The sequence below is a fragment of the Schistocerca americana genome, chromosome 8, assembly GCF_021461395.2.
Source record: "Schistocerca americana isolate TAMUIC-IGC-003095 chromosome 8, iqSchAmer2.1, whole genome shotgun sequence".
Lineage (NCBI taxonomy): Eukaryota > Metazoa > Arthropoda > Insecta > Orthoptera > Acrididae > Schistocerca > Schistocerca americana.
The window spans coordinates 270,342,103-270,347,945 of record NC_060126.1 but is presented as its reverse complement, the minus strand read 5'-3'; the positions used below and the strand labels follow the sequence as shown (position 1 = coordinate 270,347,945).

The 5,843-nt window shown below is 43.7% G+C and overlaps 1 non-coding gene across 1 annotated transcript; it reads right to left on the bottom strand.

Moving 5' to 3' along the window:
- Nucleotides 1–4,794: 4,794 nt before the first annotated feature.
- On the bottom strand, nucleotides 4,795–4,868 carry Trnat-ugu. Its single transcript has one exon. It is a non-coding gene; the product is annotated as a tRNA-Thr (tRNA).
- Nucleotides 4,869–5,843: the final 975 nt, after the last annotated feature.

Sequence of the window (5,843 nt, the reverse complement as noted above, 5' to 3'; positions counted from 1 at the left end):
GCATGAATATTGATGAAAAAAAAAAAAACTGGTTGTAGAGACCCATTGATCAGAAGCTTAGCCCGAGGTATATGTCAGGCTGGAAGGTAACAGTTTGGTTGCGAGTTGGCTTAGCCAACGAATATGGTACTAAAAAAAACCTGTTTGTGGTGACAGACTGATCTGTAGCTAACTCTGATTAAAAAAATCGCTAGTAAAATCACGTTGTAGTGGCCATATTGTTTAGGGCTTTTGTCGCTTGGTTCAAATGGCTCTGAGCACTATGGGACTTAACATCTATGGTCATCAGTCCCCTAGAACTTAGAACTACTTAAACCTAACTAACCTAAGGACGTCACACAACACCCAGTCATCAACTGGTAGTCATTGGATGTCACCTGAGTGAAAAATACATTAGGGGCATTTCAACAGTTCTAACACTCTTGCTCAAGTCAGTATTACTTGTGTAATTGTGATTTGGAAATGCGAAAAACCACCACAATCAAAACAAGAACAGGCAGCCTTCATGTAGTGACGGAAAGGGATCATCCAGCATTGCAGAGGGTTATTGTAAAAAATAGCAAAAAATGTGCGTAAGAAATCTCTTGCGAGCTTAAGTTACCAGCTGTCCATCTAGCACAGTGACTGTACGTATGAAGTTAAACAGGAATGTTCGAGATTGGAATAATAGAGAATTATTGTGGAGGTGGTTCGATTAATCCTCTGCCAGGCAGAGTATCCATGTAGATGCAGAATGTGATACAGTAATCGAGAAGCTCCTCGTAAGTAGCACATATGCGTAGACTTGAGGTGCTGGAAAGCGCGATGAAGGTGGATAGTAGAAGACTGGAAACGAATGATGAATCACGCTATACTATGTGGCAATACGACGCAAGGGTTCACGTTTGTCAAAAATGTTCAAATGTGTGTGAAATCTTATGGGACTTAACTGCTAAGGTCATCAGTCTCTAAGCTTACGTACTACTTAACCTAAATTATCCTATGAACAAACACACACACACACACACACACACACACACACACACACACACACACGATTTAGGTAACGCTGGACGCGGGAGGGTATGGACAGTAGAGGAACAATTTGCAGATGATGATTGGATCAGCATGGCGAAGCACCTGTCATAAAACAGCGTCTCTTAGGCAACGGTTGTGGACAACAGCACTCCTGATTTCATGAGCAATAAAAAAGGCGGAAATGATGTTTATGTTGATCTCTATTCCAATTTTCTGTACAGATTCCGGAACTCTCGGAACCGAGATGATGCAAAACTTTTTTTTTGTGTGTGTACAACAAAAACTGACCTGGTGCCAGTGGGATCGCGCACTGAGGGTTTCGTGCAAACTTACTTGTGTATCCATGACAGGAAGCGAGATTATTTTTGCCTGTTATCGGCATTGATACTGGCATGAGATCGGTTCTAGGGATTCCAAGATTTTTGAGACTGTTTTAATTTGAGTAATATAAATGTGATATAAAGTCATGCAAGAGCCAAGCAAAAATTATAGCAATAGTCGGTAGTTCTCCATCCGGGCTGACTGGGCCGCAATGGTAAAAGTCAAACATCAGGTAAATGGTTCAAATGGCTCTGAGCACTATGGGACTCAACTGCTGAGGTCATTAGTCCCCTAGAACTTAGAACTAGTTAAACCTAACTAACCTAAGGACATCACAAACATCCATGCCCGAGGCAGGATTCGAACCTGCGACCGTAGCGGTCTTGCGGTTCCAGACTGCAGCGCCTTTAAACATCAGGTAAGGAATGACTTTACTGCTCACGTGCAGCATTTCGTTACTTATTCATCAGTAGATGCCCAAGCAGATTACTGCACATAGATGTGGTGTTTCAACTTATATGTGAAACAAACATTTGCAGACTAGAATTACTGATTGTTTTGATTTCAGAACTATTGGTTCAATTGGCTCTGAGCACTATGCGACTTAACTTCTAAGGTCATCAGTCGCCTAGAGCTTAGAACTACTTAAACCTAACTAACCTAAGGGAATCACACGAAAACATGCCCGAGGCAGGATTCGAACTTGCGACTGTAGCGGTCGCTCGGCTCCAGACTGTAGCGTCTAGAACCGCACAGCCACTCCGTTTCAAGCTTGACGTCGGATAACAAATGACAATTTTTTTTCGTGTGATATAATTGCACATTTACAATTCTGGAACTTTTTCTGTTGATTGTACTGCGAAACCTTGCTTCTTACCAAATTTCATTATTCTAGCCCAAGTGGAAGTACCCTACACGTTTTGATGAGTGAGTTTGCGAGTATCAAAATATTTGATTGCATTCATGTAGAAGTTTCAAAGTCTTACACAGCCAAGTGACCATAGACCTTTGTGTGTGACATGAATTTCAACGTGATACTTCTAGCCGTTTCTGGGAAAAAGAGTTTTCAACAGTTGGATGGAAGGACAGACAGACAGCAAGGACAGACAGACAGACGGAAAACAAAGTGGTCGTATAAGTCGTACAATGAAGGCTTTCACGACCGGATGGTACTGTTGTTGATAGTTCTTCCGGGTTATATGGCCGTGGTCCATGGAATTCTTCTATTCCAAACGTTTCGTCCAATACTACGTTGGACATCCTCAGAGGTATGGCTGGTCCTGCTGAGTCCTGCCAACTGACGTTGCCATGGGTAACCCGTTAAGCCCTGCGATTGCCAATTTTTACATGGAGAAATTTGAACAATTAGCGTTGAATAAAGCAAATAAGAAACCATGTTGTTGGTATCGTTATGTAGACGACACATTCGTGGTGTGGACACACGGCAAAAAAGCCTTAGACGAATTTTTTGATTATCTTAATAGCACAAACCCTAAAATTCAGTTTACCATTGAAGTGGAAAAAGACCAGGCTATTTCGTTTCTCGATGTGTTAGTCATGAGACAGACCCATGGCAGTCTAAAACATAAGGTGTTTCGGAAGAGCACACATAATGATAGATACTTACATAAGAACTCCAGTCATCACCCACAAAAAAAGAGGTGTAATCAAAAGTTTAGTAGCCAGGGCAAAATGGATTTGTATGCCGGAACATCTGGATACGGAACTGAATCATCTGAAACCGGCCTTCGAAAAGAATGGGTACTCAAACAAAGAAATTAATAGAGTTTTAAGACCTAATTACAGCAGACCAAAGGACAAGGATGGTACTCAGCAATGGAAAAACACGGTGTCTTTACCTTTCATTAGTAAGGTTACAGATCGAATCGGCAAAATTTTGCTGAAACATGAAGTGAAAGCGGTATTCAAACTTACCAGAATAATAGGAGAAGTACTTCGTTCTGTTGAAGATAGAAGGCCACCATTATCATCTAGCGGTGTGTATAAAATTCCATGTACTTGTGGCAAGGTCTGTATTGGTACTACGAAAAGAAGTGTCAATACGAGGGTAAAGGAGCATAAAAGTCTTTTCCGACTGGGAAAAATAGATAAATCGGCCGTTGCGGAACATGCACTTGAGTCAGGTGACCATGTAGTTAAGATTTCTGAAGCTACAGTTTTAAGTGCTACCACGAACTATTATCCACGACTGTATAGGGAGGTTATTGAAATTTATAAACATGAAGATAATTTTAATAGAAAAGAAGAGGCATTGAAATTAAGCGAGATATGGACAGTGGCGTTACAGAATCGATAAGTGATTTTTATCTATGACGGACTATTATAGATAGTTAAATTTTATCTTTGACTAGTTTTCTCTCTGCTATTGTGTGCAAGCTAGACCACGCCCACTTTCCTCGGTATTTAGGCCGCTCTCCGACGCCCGACTCGTCAGTCGGCTGGACTCAGCAGAACCAGCCATACCTCTGAGGATATCCAATGTAGTATTGGATGAAACGTTAGGAATAGAAGAATTATCAACAACTGCTCGTATAAGTGTTCCCTATTTACTGATGGAGGTAAGGAGACCTAAAAATCAGCAAATTTACAATTATGAGTAAAATTTCTTTGTGTTCTATCCTTGCTGACGTTAAAATGGAGAAAAGGTGTGCTGCTTGTCTGGTACTCGATAAATTGTTGCTAGGAGAGCGTAATGTTCCTTCTCATACTTGATATAGAATTGAATGGATATCTAGATACTGTGATCTACACACGTTAATTCGTATCCTCGCCATCGTCAATGAATACTTGTGTGTGTTGTCCGTCCAATGGAGGTGCTCGTTTACCGCTATAACGAAAGGAGGACACCGTGCTGTACTCCTGGCAACGGGGCGGGACAATAAGCCAGCTTATTCGCCTCGGCTGGCGTGGTACGGCCCCGCAAGCCGCCGTCCGCGCTTAACTCGACCCGTATCGCAGGCGTACAATGCCGCTCAATTTAGGCAACATCCACTTGTCAGCCTCTCTAAAGCTCCACTTCATCTGATCTGCCTCGTGACCGACGTGGAGGTCGCTACCGCTCCGTGGCGAGGACGCTGCCGCTGTAGCCAGTCTGTCGTCATCGTGAACTGCGATCAGCATTCACAGTGGACTGAACCTTCCCCTCCACACACTAAAATTTTCACAGTCAGTTAAGACCTTACAGCCGAGACTGAGGGACAGATGTGCTGACGTTAACGAATTAATAGTTGCCACACTGGATAGATGTGCTTCACTGTACAAGTTATGGGGAAGTTAATGAAAGTAGATACTTTCAATGAAATAATGTTCATGTTTGTTGTTGCTTGTAGTAGTAGTAGTAGTAGTAGTAGTAGTAGTAGTAGTAATACAATGAAATGAACACCCTTAGCTGCTTACAGGCGTTGACATACGTCAACGGGGACAGATGAAAATGTGTGCCCCGACCGGGACTCGAACCCGGGATCTCCTGCTTACATGGCAGACGCTCTACCCATCTGAGCCACCGAGGACACAGAGAATAGCGCGACTGCAGGGATTTATCTCTGGCACGCCTTCCGCGAAACGCACATTCTCAACGTATTGTCCCGCACTACATTCGTAGTGCCCCCGCCCATTATACTCGCGGTGCGTTGCCGATTGCCGTAAGAGTTCGGGCAATGTTTGTGCATTCGCACAGAAGAAGATGGTCAAGTGGCCGGTGAGCCTTAACTATATATGTACTAAGATGGTATCTGTTCTTTCGGACATGTCCAAAAGAACAGATACCATCGGTGACCATGCATCTCGTTAGAATGAAATTACACCGGCCACTTGGCCATCTTCTTCTTCTGTGCGAATGTACAAACAGTGCCCGAACTCTTACGGGAATCGGCAACGCACCGCGAGTATAATGGGCGGGGGCACTACGAATGTAGTGCGGGACAATACGTTGAGAATGTGGGTTTCGCGGAAGGCGTGCCAGAGATAAATCCCTGCAGTCGCGCTATTCTCTGTGTCCTCTGTGGCTCAGATGGGTAGAGCGTCTGCCATGTAAACAGGAGATCCCGGGTTCGAGTCCCGGTCGGGGCACACATTTCCATTTGTCCCCGTTGACGTATGTCAACGCCTGTAAGCAGCTAAGGGTGTTCATTTCATTGTAATTTAATTCTAACCAGCTGCATGGTCACCGATGGTATCTGTTCTTTCGGATATGTCCGAAAGAACAGATACCATCTTAGTACATATGTAGTAGTAGTAGTAGTAGTAGTAGTAGTAGTTGTTTTGCTCCTTACTGCGAAGACTGGTTTGATGCCGCACCTCACGCCAGTGTACACTCAGATGGCAAAAGCCATCGAATACCTCCTAATACACTCCTGGAAATGGAAAAAAGAACACATTGACACCGGTGTGTCAGACCCACCATACTTGCTCCGGACAGTGCGAGAGGGCTGTACAAGCAATGATCACACGCACGGCACAGCGGACACACCAGGAACCGCGGTGTT